This window comes from Rhincodon typus, chromosome 36 (genome assembly GCF_021869965.1).
Source record: "Rhincodon typus isolate 14 chromosome 36, sRhiTyp1.1, whole genome shotgun sequence".
NCBI lineage: Eukaryota > Metazoa > Chordata > Chondrichthyes > Orectolobiformes > Rhincodontidae > Rhincodon > Rhincodon typus.
In genome coordinates, this window is record NC_063367.1 from 5,174,481 (window position 1) to 5,192,322 (window position 17,842).

At 41.9% G+C, this 17,842-nt stretch overlaps 1 protein-coding gene across 3 annotated transcripts in view; it reads left to right on the top strand.

Moving 5' to 3' along the window:
- The window catches only part of LOC109934754 (casein kinase I-like), a 193,053-nt gene that overhangs the window by 20,318 nt on the left and 154,893 nt on the right, over positions 1-17,842 (top strand). For 2 of the 3 annotated variants that reach the window (XM_048617262.1, XM_048617260.1), the window contains exon 2: positions 2,825-2,936. The exons of the other annotated variant lie outside the window; for it this stretch is intronic. The gene's annotated coding sequence lies outside the window, so the exon portion shown is untranslated. The remainder of the gene's footprint in view (positions 1-2,824; positions 2,937-17,842) is intronic. 3 annotated transcript variants of the gene reach the window in all.

A 17,842-nucleotide genomic window follows, 5' to 3' on the forward strand; every position in this document is an offset into this window, starting at 1 on the left:
GAAATTGTCCCGTTGGGCAGACGCAGCATGGGTTCATGAAGAGCAGGTCATGCTTGACAAATCTTTTGGAATTCTATGAAGACATTACGAGCGAGGTGGACAATGGGGACCCAGTGGATGTGGTGTACCTAGACTTCCAAAAGGCCTTTGACAAGGTGCCGCACAAGAGGCTACTGCATAAGATAAGGATGCATGGCATTAAGGGTAAAGTATTAGCATGGATAGAGGATTGGTTGACTAACAGGAAGCAAAGAGTGGGGATAAATGAGTGCTATTCTAGCTGGCAGTCAGTGACTAGTGGTGTGCCTCAGGGATCGGTGTTGGGACCGCAATTATTTACAATTTATATAGATGATTTGGAGTTGGGGACCACGTGTAGGGTGTCAAAGTTTGCAGATGACACTAAGATGATTGGCGGAGCAAAGTGTGCAGAGGACTGTGAAACTTTGCAGAGGAACATAGATACATTGAGTGAGTGGGCAAAGGTCTGGCAGATGGAATACAATGTAAATAAATGTGAAGTCATACATTTTGGTAGGAGTAATAGTAAAAAGGATTATTACTTGAATGGTAAAAAGTTGCAGCATGCTGCTATGCAGAGGGACCTGGGTGTCCTTGTGCATGAATCACAGAAGGTAGGTCTGCAGGTACAACAAGTAATTAGGAAGGCAAATGGAATTTTGCCCTTCATTGCTAAAGGGATTGAAATAAAAAGCAGAGAGGTTATGTTGCAGCCGTACAAGGTGCTGGTGAGGCCAGACCTGGAGTACTGTGTGCAGTTTTGGTCTCCTTACTTGAGAAAGGATGTACTGGCACTGGAGGGGGTGCAAAGGAGGTTCACTAGGTTGATTCCGGAGTTGAGAGGGTTGGCTTATGAGGAGAGACTGAGTAGATTGGGATTATATTCATTGGAATTCAGAAGATTGAGGGGGGGATCTTATAGAAACATATAAAATTATGAAGGGAATAGATAAGATAGAAGTAGAGAGGATGTTTCCATTGGCAGGTGAAGCTAGGACAAGAGGGCATAGCCTCAAGATCAGAGGGAGCAGATTTAGGACTGAACTGAGAAGGAATTTCTTCACCCAGAGGGTTATTAATCTATGGAATTCCTTGCCCAGTGAAATAGTTGACGCTACTTCAGTAGATGCTTTTAAAAAAAAAGGTCGATTTTTTTTGAACAATAAAGGAATTAAGGGATACGGTGAGAACGCGGATAAGTGGATCTGAGTCCACGAAAGGATCAGCCATGATCTTATTGAATGGCGGAGCAGGCTCGAAGGGCCAGACGGCCTACTCCTACTCCTGCTCCTAGTTCTTACGTTCTTATGTTCAACAACACTCAAATCTAGTCTACTGCATTCGCTGCTCACAATGTGGTCTCCTCTACATTGGGGAAACGAAGCGTAGACATGGCAACTGCTTCGCAGAACATCTACGTTCTGCTCGCAAAAAAGACCCTGAACTACCTGTTGCCTGCCACTTCAATGCACCACCTTGCTCCCTGGCCAACATCTCTGCCTCCAGCTTGCTACAGTGTTCCAGTGAAGCCCAGCGCAAGCTGGAGGAACAACACCTCATTTTCCGCTTGGGGACCCTACAGCCCTCCGAACTCAATATTGAGTTCAATAATTTTAGGGCCTAAACTCTCCCATGTCCTAGCCCCCCACATAGCCTGCCACTACACACCCCCTGTTGTTAGTCACTAACAGTCCCCATTAACAACTATTCACCCTCCCAGCCTGATCGTTAGCAACTCCTTTGTCTGTCCAACTGTCTTTCTCTCTCTTTGGGCTCTATCCTATCGTTTACTCCCTACCCCACCCACCTCCCTATTTTCTGCACATAACTGACGTTTTCCCAGCCACCATCAGTTCTGAGGAAGGGTCACTGGACCCGAAACATTAACTCTGTTTTCTCCTTCACAGATGCTGCCAGACCTGCTGAGGTTTTCCGGCAACTTTGTTTTTGTTCCTGATTTACAGTATCCGCAGTTCTTTTGGCTTTTATTCAGTTAAAATGTGACCCTGCTCCTAATGGAACAGAGCATAGATTTAGGATTTTGTTGTGCTACTGTACTCTTGGGCAAGCAGCAATCAAGTATCGTTGCTTACAGGCACAGAATTTTTCTATTTTTCTTCAATATTATCAGAGCTGTTTCTCCTGTCACTTTTGATCCCAGCCCTAAAGGGTATGTCTGTTAGCTACTGCCATGCTTGGCTGAGCTTAGGGAAAGGTTGCTGAAATTGACATGAAAATAAAAGGGTGATGATGCTCTGTCTTGAATTCTCGCAGCTGTCTTTCGCTCTGAGCCCCTCCCTTGTCCTACTGTGTCCCTCCGTCTGTTTTGCCCCCTTCTTTGATCCCTTTTGCCTCCTTCTTGTCCTCCCTGTCACCCCTTTCCTTCACTTGACATTCTTTGCCTCTTGCTCCTGCCCTTCCTTCCGCAATCCCTCCTCCTAACTTGTCACCCTTCCCCTCGCCCTTCTGTGACACCTCCTCCCCTCCCTAATGGCTCTGTTTCCACAAAGCTGGTTCATTAACACTGCATTTATGGATAGTTAAATGCAGTCTGTACTCTCAAATGGTCTGGCAGCAGTCACTTATAGATCAGATCAAAGTCTATGGTACAGCTTTGCAGGCTGGCCTTTACTGGAGCTGGGTGAATGTAAGTCGAGATGGCAAAAGCAGAGGTGTGTGCTGTCAGTTGCAGCTGACTGTGTTGCTGAATTCCAAACTCCATTTGCTTATGTGGAAACTCTAAAGGGCTGTCCAAATTACTGGTCCCTCCCAGCACAATACTGATCTGTTTTTCTGTTTTCAGTAAACTCTGGAGGCTGTGGATTTTGCCCTGCCTGTGAATGATGGTCCCAAACTGTGTGGCTTATTTTCCCTCCAAGAGGGGCCTCTACCATTTCTAACACCGGCAACCCCAGGTAACTGCAAATCTATGGCTTCTTTGCTAGTTTATTTTCTCGGGCACAGTTTTGTTCACTGAAGTTATTTGCATTTTTTGACTAAATTTAATTCAGTCTGAGCTGAAGCAGTGCAGTAGCATAGCCTGCAACGCAGATGTTCAGAGTTCAAATCCCACTGTGGCAACCAGGGGGGACACTGAGTCCAATGCAACTTGAGTTGTCATCAGAATATCAAACATGCCATAAGGGATAACTTTGATCTTGCCAACAGTATTCCTGAAACTGCACTGGGGGAGCTTGAAAATGCTACCGCATGGCCAGTGTTTACAACACTAAAAGACAACATTATTTTATTGACTTTGAAGCTCTCTGGCAGGTACTGAGGTTGTAAAAGGTGCTATTTAAATGTGATATGGTCTTTGGTGTGTGTCTCCCTCTCTCACTCTCTCTGTCTCTTCTTCCCCCCACCCCTCAATGCTAGACTCCAGTCCTCCACTAAGTACACAAGTGCTCATGCCCTATCAAGCAACTGAGCCAAATACTTGGTTGCCATAACAATCAGCACCTTCCCTGTGGTGAGCAAGAAATAATACTGTGGCAGTTTTTTTTCTCATTTGGAAGCATAGGTATTTGTTTTGAAGTCATTTGGCATGGAAATTTTGTCTAGTTTCATCTAGTTTTAAGAATCAGATTTTATAGCAGAGGATGCATTTCTGAAATGTGTTATTACTTCACAATACCGAATGAGAGACGATTTAAGGTGTTGACTCTGCCAGTTCCACTCGTTAATACAACAAATTGAGTTAAATAGGTTGGGGTGGTTGTCCATGGTATCCCTGTACGATGGTGAATGTTCTAAATTGCACAGTGTTTAGTTGAGTGACCCACTACCTGTAGGGTTTAGGCAGAACTCATTTGGGAAATGTTGGACAAGATTTTTTTGTGAATTTCACTAATGATTTGTGGCTTGCTTTGAAGATGATAAATACTGTGACACACTACCCAGCGGCTTGCAAGGTCTGCACATCCCTAGGGAGTGAGCTGCTGGGACTGTTGTCCCTAGGAACGAGATTACTGAGAGGTAGTTTGATGGAGGTCTGTACCGAGTAGATAGGAAGTAACTGGTTGCATTGGTGGGAGTTCTCAAGAATCAGGGGCTGTTGATTTTAAATTGGTTGGCAAAAGAACCAGAAGTGACAAGAAAAGAATCATTTTTTACTGTGGCAAATAGTTTGCACCTGCCTGAGTGAGAGATATTCAACCATGGTTATCAAAAGGGAGTTGAATAATTTTTTGGAATGCAGAATATTGCAGGGAAAAGGAGGGGAATTGGAGCAGCTGAATTACTGTCAAATAGCCAGAATAGACGTGACAGACTCAATAATTTTCTTCTGTGCTGTTGTTCCACAATTCGAGGGCCGTCTTGTCAGCCCTGTGAAGTTCTGCCATGGGCCTTCATGTCACTGAACAAACTGATTCTTGACCCACAGATCTTTTGGAATCAAAGGACAAGGTGTCCCATGAATTAGTTGAATCTGGAGCGCAGGGTTTGCTTCCTTTTCTTTCTTACCCTGCTGCTTCGCTCAACATGAAGACTTATGCAAATGCTAATGAATGTGTTAAGAGCAGGAGCAAGCTATTTGACCTTTCGAGTCTTCTCCATCATCTAATAAGATCATGGCTGATTTGATTGTAACTTCAACTCCACAATCCTGCTTACTCCTAATAACTTTTCACCAGGAATAGATAACGAGAGTCTCTCCACCTCTGCCTTAAAAAATTCAAAGGTTCTGCAGCATTGCTTTTTCAGGAAGAGTGTTCCAAAGACACATGAGCTTCTCAGATGTATTTTGTCTCATTTCTGTCTTAAATGGGTGATCCCTTATTTTTAAACAGTAACCTCTACTTCTGGATTAATCCACAAGTAGAAGCATCCTCTCCACATCTACCCTGTCAAGACCTCTTAGGATTTTGTTTTTTTTTAATTCATTGATGAGATGAGGGCATCACTGGCTGGGTCAGTGTTTATTGCCCATCCCTAATTGCCTCAAGGGTAGTTAAAAATCAACCACATTGCCGTGTGTCTGGAGTCACAATCTATTGCTATTTTGAACGATTGGAAACAAAGCTGCATCCTCCCCTTCCTCCCATTCATTAAGGTCATAGATGCTGAACTTCCAGGAGATCTATTGAGTGTCTTTGAAGCATTTCTTTGTCCTTTTGTAGAACACTAGCCATTTGAGAGCAGAAAAAGCATGACCTGGATCTTTGGATGTGACCTGTAAACGGAAACCGATTTTGTAGGATTTCTGCCTGAATGTTTGTGGAACTGGCACAGATAGGGCACTAGCATTTGTTTGACAGTCCTCCCATTGAATTTGGAAGTGCAGTGGAAGCATTGCTGTTGGATTTTCTAGTGCTTTTATGTGTTGCTGATATCCAGCCAGGACATATAGCAGTATAGGAGCATGGTGATGACCACTGTATTGTACACTAAGACTTTGGTTGGCTTGCAGAGGTCTTTGTTGGCAGACACTCACTGTAGTTTGCAGAAGATTGATCCAGCTGCTCACCAATGGTGACCATTTGGGAGAGGGTTTGGGAAAGTATGGGAAATGCTCAATATATTCCAGAAGAACCTGAAATCCCAGAAAAATGTCAACAGCAACATGTGCTTTTACTGACCTAAAGTGTGCTTTAACTGTTCCATGTTTCTGCGTGAAACCCAGCAATACCCTAACATCGTTCATCATTTGATATTTGCATGAGAAATGGATGCTTGGGTGGAATTTTAAGGTGAGGTGGGATGGGGAAAGGTTGAGCTAGCAGAATTTCTGTGAAACCTTAGCCAGCTGGAAGTGACTCACCAAGGCTTCTTCGGTAGCACCTTCCAAACTTGTTACCTGTACCAGAACAGTAGCTGCATGAGAGCACCACCACCCACAGTTCCCTTCTAATCCTGGCTTGGAAATATATCACCGCTGCTTCACTTTTACTGCGTCAAAATCCTGGAACAAAAGGGAGGAAAAAAAACAATTTTATTTAAATGGGGAAAAACTGCAGAAAGGCTGCAACATAGTGTCTTGGGTGAACTTGTACACAAAACTCAAAGCTAGCACACCGGTGCAGCCGGTAATCAGGAAGGTTAGTGGAATATTGGCCTTTATTTCAAGGGGATTGGAGTGTAAGAGTAGGGAACTCTTACTGCAACTGAACAAGGTGCTGGTGCGACCATATCTGGAGTACTGTGAGCAGATTTGGTCCTCTTATTGAAGGTAAGGTATCATTTCATTGGAGATGGTTCAGAGAAAGTTCACTGGGATGATCTCTGGTACGGCGGGATTGCCTTCTGAGTGAAGGCTAAGCGGGTTAGGACTGTGCTCATTGGAAGATAGAAAAATGAGAGGTGATGTCATTGAAGCATATAGGATTCTTAACGGGCTTTACAGGGTAAATGCTGAGAGAATGTTTCCCTTCATGGGGGAGTCTAGGACCAGAGGGCATAATCTCAGAATAAATGTGTGCCCATTTAAGACTGTGATGGTGAATGTCTTTGCTGAAGGTTGAGTCTCTTTGGAGCTCGTTGCAACAGAGATCTGTAGGGGCAGAGTCCTTGTGTATTTTTTAAGGTTGAGAGAGAGTTTTGCTCAATAGGGGAGAAGTTATTGACTTGCTCATCGAGCTGGCTTGTTTTCGTTCAGACGTTTCGTCACCAGGCTTCATCAGAGGTCTCACTGATGGTGTTACCTAGCATAGTGACGAAAAGTCTGAACAAAAACAAGCTAGCTTGGCGAGCAAGTCAACAACCTCACCCACAACCCGAGCTACAAATCTTTGCTAAAACCTCAAGCTCAATTGGGGAAATCAAGGGTTATGGGGAAAGGGCAGGAAAGTGAATGTGAGGACTGTTGGATCAGCCATAATCCTATTGAATAGCAGAACAGATTCAAGGGGCCAGATGGCCTACTCCTGTTTCTATTTCTTATGGTAAAACTCCCTCCTAACAGCACTGTGGGTATGACTACAGTGTTCAAGGTATCAGCTCACCAGCACCTTCTCCAGGGCAGTTAGGGATAGGCAGTAAATGCTGGTCTAGTCAGCGACACCCACATCTCAAAATGAATTTTAAAGGAACTCTTGCCAATCTCATTTCCAAACATAAAAATAATCAAAGATTTAGGTGAATCAAGTATTGACAACAGGGCAGGCATTTGAAACTTAGGCCCCAAGAATTGTTTGTCTGTTGCGCTTCTGCCGTTTTTAAGTTTTGGTGTTAGACTAATGGTAAATATTTGTATACGCTACACAGCTGTGAGATTGGCATCTTCAGTCTATTCTAAACGGTTAACAAGTTTAAAAAAAAATTGGCTTTTCAATACAGTAAAAATTAAATTTTCTGTTTAGAATTTGTGACGCTTGATTGCTGCAGTGCCCGTGATGTGTGCACAGAAATTGAGCTCCAGCTTTTCGCTGTAAAACTTAATTTTAGTTTGTCTTATCCGTGGAGTCTTGCTTATCTGGATATAGTCTTGCTTTTAGCTAGTCTTCCATAGTATTTTGCTTTTCATCTTGGTCTTTTAAAGAAAATGCAGGAAGATTAAGGCCTGGGTGGTTTGCAAACACAAAACTCTGGAAGTAGAATGTTAGTAAGGCTGTATTTTTTTAAATTGCATTGACTCCTTGACTTTATAAACAGAGGAGTGCAATAAGGAAGACGTTTACATTTTCCAAAATAATTTCGAGAAATGTAGCCATCAGTGAATGCGTAAGCATTTGTTGGCCACCCCTAATTGGCCTTAAACTATATCAGTTCAATAGTTAATTGAGTGAACTGCATTGCTGTGGAACTGGAGTTTCTAAGCCAGATCTGGTTATGAATGCAGATTTCCTTCCCTACAGGAGGTTAGTGAATGAGATGGGTATCTATGACAACTAACAATGATTTCACGTCTTTGTTACTGACAGTAGCCTTTAATTTCAGATTATTAATTATATTTAATATCCACCAGCTGATGGTGGCATTTAAATCCATGACCCCATGCCATTAGACTGACCATCTGAATCACTAGTTGAGGTGTAGGTACAGTTAGACCTCAGTTGTCCAATTCTGGGCATCTCACACTTACAGAAGAATGTTAAGGCATTAAGAGAGACTGCAGAGGAGATTGGCTAGAATGGTAACAGAGATGCCTGGCTTCAGTTATCTGATGAGATCAGAGGATGTGGAATGATAAGACCATAAGTTGTAGGAGCAGAATTAGGCCATTCAGCCTATTGAGTCTGCTGCGCCATTCAGTGAGATCATGGCTGATTTGATAATCCTCTGTTCCATTTTCCTGCCTTTTCCCTGCAACCCTTGCTTCCCTTACTGATTTAAAATTTGTCTTTGACAACCATGTGTGGTAAAGAATTCCACAGATTCCCTACTCTCTGGACATTCAAATTCCTCTTCAATATTTTCTTTGAGCAGAGAAGATTAAAGGTAGATTGACTAGAGGTTTTCTAAATTGTGAATGGAGAAACAGTTCCCACTGGCAGAGGGTTCAGTAACCAGAGGATGTAGATTTAAAACACTTGAAATATGATCAAGTAGAGATTTGTTACATGTTCTTTCCTGGGATGTGGCCAGTGCTGACTCTGCCAGCATTTATTACCCACCCTTAATTGCACTTGAGAAGGTGCTGCCTTGACTCACTACTCAGAGATGTAGGTGCACCCATAGTACTGTTAGGGAGGAAGTACCAGGATTTTGACCCACTAACGGTGAAGGAAAGGTGATAGATTTCCAAGTCAGGATGGTGTGTGGCTTGAAGGAGGAACTGGCTGGTTCTTTGGGTAGTGGATATATGGAACAATCATGAACACTTGATAAACTTCTTGAAGAGAAATCTGCAGGAGCACTGAGTTCTTTTTTCACTATTTGTTCATGGGTTGTGGGCAGCACTGGCTGGGCCAGCATTTATTGCCCTTCCCTGATTTCCCATTGGGAACAGTGGTGGTGAGCTGCCTTCTTGAAATACTGCAGTGCATACATACATACACCCATGGTACTGTTGGGGTCTTCCAGGATTTCGGCTCAGTGACGGAAAAGGAATGGGGATATATTTCCAAATCCGGATAGTATGTTGCTTGGAGGGGACCTTGAAGGATTGGTGTTCCCATATATCCACTGCCCTTATTCTTCTAATTGATTTCGGAGATTTTATAGGTGTCATCTAAGGAGGCTTGGTGAAATTTTCAGTGCATTTTGTATGTGGCACACACTGCTGCTACTATGTGTCAGTAGCGGAGAGAGTGAATGTTTGTGGATCAGATGCCAGTTAGGTAGGCTGCTTTGTTCTTGATGGTGCAGCTGTTGCTTGATCTTCTTGGATGGTCATGGTCCTGAGTTTGAAAAGTTCTGTCAAAGGAGGCTGGAGAGTTTTTCTCAATAAAATTATGGTTCAGTTGTGACTGTAAAAAGTGAATTGGATAAATACTGGAAAATGGGGGGCAAAAAAACAATTTGCAGAGCTGTTGATGAAATTGTAGGGAAGACCATAAGATATAGGAGCTGAATTGGGCTGTTTCGTCTGTTGAGTCTCCTCTGCCATTCAATCGTGTCCGATATGTTTCTTAACCCCATTCTCCTGCATAACCTTTGACCCCCTTGCCAATCTGCAGCAATGAGTTCCACAGATCCACTATCCTCTGGCTGGAGCAATTCCTCCTTAATTTGGTTCTAAAGAGTCGTCCTGAGTATGTGCCCGCCAGTCCTAGTGTCTCGAAGTGGGACTAAAATTGGATAGCTCTTACAAAAGGCTGACATAGACATGTTGGACTGAAAAGTTTCCTTCTGTGTCATGGAGTCGTACAGCACAGAAACAGATCCTTCAGTCCAACCAGTCCATGCCGAACATAATCCCAAACTAAACTAGTCCCACCTGCCTGCTCCTGGCCCATATCCCTCCAAACCTTTCCTATTCATTTCCTTATACAAATGTCTTTTAAATGTTGTAACCCTGTCCGCATTCACCATTTCCTCAGGAAGTTCATTCCCACATAAACCACTCTGTGTTTTAAAAAAAAAAGAAATTCCCTCGATGTCTTTTTTTAAATCACTCTCCTCTCCCCTTAAAAATGTGCCCCCCTTGAAATTCCCCTAGGGGATCCTAGGGTAAAAGCATCTATCATTAACCCTATCTATACCCCTCATGATTTTATAAACCTGTATAAGGTCACCTCTCAACGTCCTACACTCCAGTGGAAAAGGTTCCAGGCTACCCAGCCTTTCTTTATAACTCAAACCTTCCATACCCAGCAACATCCTGGTAAATCTCTTCTGAACCCTCTCCAGCTTAATAGTATCCTTCCTGTAACTAAGCGACCAGAACTGGACACATTGTACCAAAAGAGGCCTCACCATTGTCCTGTATGACTTCAATGTGACTTCCTAACTCCTATATCCAAAGGACTGAGCAATGAAGGCAAGTGTGCTGAACGTCTTTTTAACCACCCTGTCTATATGTGATGAAGTTCAAAAAATTATGTATCAGACTCCTAGGTCCCTCTGTTCTTTGACTGTGCTGTAAGATTCTATGATTCTACTCCCAAATATTACTCACTCAATTCTCCAATTAAACTTATAGTGTGAAGTTGTCATTTTACATTCCATAATTGTCTTTTCAGTTTTTGTTCAGACTAGAATTTATTTTTAATGAATTATTGTTGTTTCTGCAGAGCCAAAGCCTGTAAGAAATGTTGGCTTGAATGAGAGCTGAGATATTTATTTGCCTGTTTTAACTTCAGCTGTCTTACTAAAATCTGGCGTGCTAATGAATGACTCAGTTCTGAGATAATGTTGCTTTCAGTTTTAGCTTGGTCCTAATTTGTCACCTCCAATTTCCATCAGAAATGTTGTATCTGATTTGTTAGGTGATGAAATAGAAAAAAAAAAACTGGTATTAATGAGTGAGCACAACATGGGTTGGCTGCTGCTTTGAGTGTTTAGTTACATAGCCCAGAGAAATGGAAATTAAACTTAATTGTTTGAGAATAACTCTTACATTACAGCATTGAATCCTGGGGTTGTGCATGAGGTTGGTGGAAGTGATAGTGCAGTCCCCAGATATAATGCTGAGTGTGAAAATGTTGGAATTACTTAAGAATCAACTTTGGAGCTGTAAAACCTCTCTGTAAGAATGAGAAGGATCATAAAATGGTCTCCCCAAAGTTATCCTATGAATATCAGTGCTTTTGAAGGTGAGCCACTTCTGCAGGACTGCAGTTTGTCTGCTGATTGTATTTTTCTCAATAAACTCTCTTAATTTCCTATAGTAGCATTAAGGTATGTAATATCAGAATACCACTGATGCATTCCATTGCTTCATTTCTTTAAAAAAAAATGACCAAGGTTGAAATCAATTAATAATCTGAGAGTTGATCAGTGTTATCTCTAACCTTTAATCCTGGCTGTCAAAACTAGACAACATGGGCTTGCCCTCAAAAAGTGTTGGATGACTGTTTTAAATCTTGCTACATGGTGATTTGAGTGTGTAGCTTTTTCTGGATGGAGGCATTGCAAAATGAAGCTGGAGACCTTTTTTTGTTCTTTGGGTCTCAGATTCTTTCTCCATGCTTTTTTTTTCCCTCTTGTCCATTACCTGTTGATACCAGGGTAGTCGATAGTTCTGATCTATATCTTTCTCCCAAGGTTGCAATTCATAATGATTAGCAAGTGGCTTGCAGGATTTCTGCAGCGTTCCTTCTGTCTCCTACCCAGCCATGATGTTTGTGAAGTGTGCCAGCTTGGAAGGGAAGTGACATACAAACGACAAGCAAGTCTCGGATTTGCATGTTTATCCATCAGTTTCGGGACGCTGCTCTCTTGTGCTTGAGCAACTGAGATACCCTCAGATTTCTCCCTTGTAAAGGCATGGAGTTTTATTTTGCTATGATTTTGTAGCTCATCAATATAATCTGTGTGCTGCAGAATGCGGAAGCTGTGCAGGAGAGCTAGTTTAAGTCACGTTTATTTGAATTCATTTGCAGTCTTCTCTGAGAGAATCCAAGCTGCCTCCTCCAAAACCAAAAACCCAACCCCTGCAGACCGAGAGGCCACGTGGGAATCCTGAATTAATTGTCAAGATGCTGGCTACCCTTAGGCTTGTGGCCAAGTATGTTACTGATGCTGTCGCTCATTCGGCTGCCGTTAAAGCAGCTGAACAGTAGGAGGGAACAAATTTGTTGGCTTGTGGAAGACCTCCTTCAAAGTGCTAAGCTGGTTGGTGTATCCACCTGATATCTGTTAGATGTAACGCTCAGCATGATTCTGGATGTGCGATCGGTTTCCTTGGTATTTCTTTCTCTCTGCAATTCCCTTCTCAAAGTTAATCTCTTATCTAAATATTTGGTTGTCTCTCCTAAATCACCCTCTGGCATTTGTTTTTCCCAGCACATCTGAGATATCCTTTGCATGTTAAAAAAGACGAGAGACAAGCATGTTAGTTGAGGAGATGGTAATGTATTTTTCAGATGTTAGGTTTAATGTTCTCACCTGTTGAGTTTGCAAGTTGTGCTTTAAGTCCTTGCAAAGATCTGAGCACATTCTAAAGCTGAGATTCTGTCTGTGGATGAGTTGTAACATTAAGGCTTTATCTTTCTCTTTAGTTATAATAAATCCATCCACTATTTGCAGAAGCGCAGGAGAACACTTCCTGGTGTCCTGGCCAAGTTCCATCCTACAACCAATGTCGTTGAATGATTTATCTGATCATTTAGCAGAAAATGGAGATAAAGGGGCCTTCATCAGGATGGCAACCTGTGAACAATGGAGTTCCACAGGGGTTGGTGTTGAGACCACAAGTATTTGCTTTATACGTTAACAATCTAGATGAAGGAACTGAGGGCATTGTTGCGAAGTTTGTAGATGATGCAAAGCTAGGTGGAGGGACAGATAGTGTTGAGGAAGTGGGGAGGCTGCAGCAGGACTTGGAAAAGCTAGGAGAGTGGGCAAAGAAGTGGCAGATGGAATACAGTGTGGGAAAGTGTGAGGTTATACACTTTGGTAGAAAAAATAGAAGTGTAGGCTATTTTCTAAATGGGGAAAGACTTCAGAAATATGAAGCACAAAAGGACTAGTTCAGGATTCTGTTCAGGTGAACATGCAGGTTCATTTGGTTAGGAAGGCAAATGCCTTCATTTCAAGAGGGGTAGAATACAACAGCAGGGATGTACTGCTGAGCCTTTATAAGGCTCTAGTCAGACCGCATTTGCAATATTGTGAGCGGTTTTGGGTCCTGTCTCTAAGGAAGGATGTGCTGATCTTGGAAAGGAAATTTGCAAGTGTAATCTTGGAGACGAAGGGCTTGTCATATGAGGAGCTGTTGGGGACTAGGTGTGTGTACTCCATGGAGTTTAGAAAGATGAGCGGGGGGGATCTGATTGAAACTTGCTGAATACTGGGAGGCCTGAAAAGAGTAGACTTGGAGAAGATGTTTCCACCAGAGAGTGTAACCTTAGAATGAAGGGTCACCCTTTAGAACTGAGATGATTAGGAATGTTTTCTGCTAGAGGGTGGTGAATCTGTGGAACTTATTGCCGCAGAACGCTGTGGAGGCCAAGTCAATGAGTGTATTTAAGACCGAGATAGATGGGCTCTTGATTAGTAAAGGGATCAAGGATTACAGGGAGAAGGCAAGTGAATGGGGTTGAAAAATATTATCAGCCGTGATCAAATGGCAGAGCAGATTGAATGGGCCAAGTAGCCAAATTCTACTCTTTTATACCTTCTTTTCTTATGGAAAATGTCACTACAATATAAAAAAAATTGCTCGCCTGCTTATTTTGTTTTGTACCTGAGAAACCAGGTACTGGTTAATTACTGTAGCTCAGAGCCAGAAAGGCTCCTGTTACCTGTGATGGTGATTAATTAATAAATACCTCTGTGGTTTTCATGTAATTTCAGGATTAATTTTGCCTGTGGTAATGTCTGCTTTATACGTCCTTGAGTGTTCTAACTTTCCTGGAATTTCCTATTAATGTAATTACATTTTTGGTTCATATGAACCCCCAAATTATACTGTCTTTGTTTCACTGGCTTATGACGCATTCTGAATTCTTTATTAAATTGCAGTTAAGATGCTATCCTATGCTGGTTGAACTGTAACCTGCCGTATGTCCAAAGTTCATTCTGTGACATTCAAAAAGTTAAAACTCACTGATTGGATTAACAGTTTTAATTTTCTGGAGACTGCTTCAGGAAACTCATTACTCCTAGTCTGTTAATTTAGTGTCCTCATTTGGCTGTAAGGTTGTAAAATGATCAATTTGAGAACCAAACTGAAAGATGATTTCCACAGTGAAAGTGTTGTAGCAAGGATGATGATGGGATGTTATCACTTAATCTGGCAAAGGAGATTTGGATGGAAGTGAGGGAGCACTGGAACAGTAATGCATCATGTCTGTGGGTCAGAGAAAATGTGGGTCAAACAAATGTTTCCTCCCTCGTTTGAATAGTTGACTGATACAATGTTTGAGTTTTCACACTTAAAGTTGAGTAGTTGGATCCGTTACTTAGCTCTCTTGCTGCTTGCACCTGTAGCTTGGGGTGACAGTGAAAATTGGAGGTTAGAGAATACTTTTGCGCTTTGCTACATGTATCTCATTATTGTAAAATATTGCTCTGCATTTGGCTGTGGCATCTCCAGCTGCTTTCGGGAAAGGAAACCACAGATCTTAATGACGCTTGGCTACGTATTGTGTGTGGTTTGGCTTTAATCATTGGAGAGTACAATTAACCGTTCACTGAAAGGGTTGAAGCAGCAACAGCAAATCTGAGATGACCCAATTTAATTGTTGAAAGTCACATGTACTGTAACTTTGGGATAAAACCATGGCGGGTTGCACTTGGTACATCATCATGGGAAATGGCAGTTGTAAAGCAGAGTGGAATATTGCAGAAGAATAAAATGATGTTTGAGTATTTTTATACTGCACCAATTCCAAATAATTATTGTACTGAAGTTTGGTCAAAATTAATCAACAATGTTAATGTGGAAGATGGGATTCAGCACGGAAATGAACTTGAATCATCAGATAACTTGAAGTGAGAAACTTTGAATTAAGAGCACCTTTTATCTAATCTGGTGCTACTTGGGATGTTAACTGTATTGAAATAAGTCTTTATCTTGGGATTTAAACTGCTAAACTACAGATAAGCTAACAACAGCAATGGCCCATGTCAATAAAAGATCGCCTTAGCTTGTTGATATCAACTTTGTCTCAGTGCTCTCTCCTTTTGGTCAAAAAGTTGAGATTTGAAAACATACTCTAGGCCAGCAATTCCACGACAGTGCTGAGGGAGCTTTACACTTTATATATCAGTTCCATCAGATGGATGCCAAGATTCTTTGGTGCTAGTTTGGAGAAGAGCGAGGGAGTTCGGTCTGTGCCCTGGCCAATGTGTATCACTCTGCAATGTCCAAGAGAATTTATCTGCTCCTAAACCTGTTGCATTTTGTTGGAATGAGGACTTGAAGTTTGCTGCCTGAAGACAAGCCCTTAGTGTTTGTCCGCTGAATCATGGCAACGTGCCATGTTACTCTGCTATAGTTAGGGCTATGGGATAGGTCCCAAGTGGAATGGGGATCAAATCCTGTGAAATTGCCGTTATTTGATCCACATGCTGGCAGTCTGGCCAGCTGAGCTAACCCGTCCTATTCCCCTGTGGGAATGTAGGGTGTGGAAGTTGGTTGCCACGTCTCCTGCCTTACGACAGTGATTTCATTTCAAAAGTACTTCATTGACTGGAGTGGTTTGGAGCACCCTGAGGCTGTGAAAGGTTTTATATAAATGCACATCTTCTGCCATGTCTGTGATAGGGAGATCTAAGGGAGGCTGCTTGCTTTATTGCTCAAAGAAGCATCATCTCATTCCTCTCTCCTTTTATAATTAAATGCTGCAGATGTGGAGCATGCTACTGTTTTAAGTTAACTTCGGTCATTTTGGAAATTGCAGTGGAAGCTTATCTTTCTGAAGCTTATCTTTCTACTTCTATTACCAAGAAACTTGCTGCACAGCCACTTACGTATTAATTGACAGCGCCCTCCCTTGCCAAGGCAGACCACCCGAGGTGAGACATGATTTCACATTGTTACAGTAACAGCCTCTGTTTTGCTGATAGGTTTAGCAGAATGCAGTCAGTGTCATTCCATGTTACTTTGGGGGAGGCTTCTCTCCAGATGGGTTGGGGCTGTCACTGCCTGATTTGTGGCAGCATTTGACCTTTCTGCTGTGAAGAATGGCCCATTATTTTTTATGGCAATTAGTTGGCTGTGGCTCAACCTGATTTATATGGAGAGCATTGAGAACACAGCCATGATGTCAGTAATTGCAACACTACAGATACTGAGCTTGTACTGAGTATGTTATCTTGGGAATAGAATTTCCCTTTACTAGGTTCATTTATAATCTTAACTTTCATTGTGTTCGGTCACTGACTCTCTCTTGTTACGGAAAATGGCTATTGGAGTCTGAATATGTGACTGATCCACGGTCATGATAGTTAAAACTCATTTGAATGGTAGTTTGGACCATATTTGAGATTGAGTGGGATAACTCTCAAGCACATACAAACATTGAGACATTTTTGAGAGATTACTGGGAATCTGAGAGAAAATTCACAGAATCTGATCAGTCATATAAACTATTAATGTGAGACCATAAACTTGTTTTTTTTAAATCTTCATGCCTTAACCTTGAAGAATGATGTGGAAGGATTTGAAAAATTTTTATAATGGCTCATAAGGCGGTTAACACTTATGGCAGGGAGCTTGTTTTGTGCACACGTGCAGCCCATATGATTGGATGGTTGCCACCAGCCATCAGATATTAGGATTCTGTTGGATGTCCGTTCCAAATTTGGATCTAGAACTCTGGTCTCTGGTTGTTGGGGCAATCAGACACAAAGACTGAGCACTGCGTTTGTAACTGGGAGGTGGTGAGGGAATGCGCTTGCTAAGTCAGAGGTTTGCTTTATTAGTATGAAACACAAATTACAAAGCTCCAGGCCCTGTGGCTTGGAAGCCGTTTGAGGCTCTTTAGCATCTTCTTTGAGCTCCCGACCTTTTCTGGTTGGATTGCTTTACGCAAAAGGTCTAAAAAGAAAAACCACGGAAAGCAAGAGCCATGCTTTTGTTGCACTTACTTTAAAAAAAAAATTAGGCTGCACTTTGTCTTCAAATGAATATTTGAATGATTCTCAACCGTTTTTTGGTAAAAAAAATATCGTATATTGTTGTTATAAAGTGAAAAATAATTTGTGAGCTAAAAATTACACAGACCTCTTCAGGGATGCTGACAAACCTTCGAGTTCCAGGGTAACTGCAGCATGGTCATAGATTATTTTATTTTATTTGAAACAAGGTTTTATGTTTGCACATTATTTCTAATAAACCTGAGATATCCATATATTTTGTGTCTGTACATCTCTATATGTGATTGTGTTGTTAGAAGCTATTTTTATAATGAGCAAATCTTATACCATATTGTTTTAACTCTCCATGCCTTAAGTTACTTGCAAAGTTGACTTTTCTGGTACAATTTTTGCTTAAAGCCCATTTGCAGTCGAGACCTGCCATGTATGAATTTGCTTAACCCCACAAAATATACTGTGCATCTTTTCACCTGCTGCTGAGAGTCTGAAGTTTTAAAGAAAAATAATTAAAGGAAACTTTCTTTCTGGCGGAGACAGTGTGCACTGCGTGTACGCAGTCTGCAGTGCTTGTGAAGACCACCTTTTATAGAACATAACTTCATGAGCGGTAGAACTTTGCTATATGAGAAGTTCTGTTATAAAAGAAAGAACAAAAATAATTTTCAAGTGAACATTGAGAATGCTGGAGAAACCCAGCAGGTCTGGCAGCTTCAGTGGAGAGAGAAAGTGT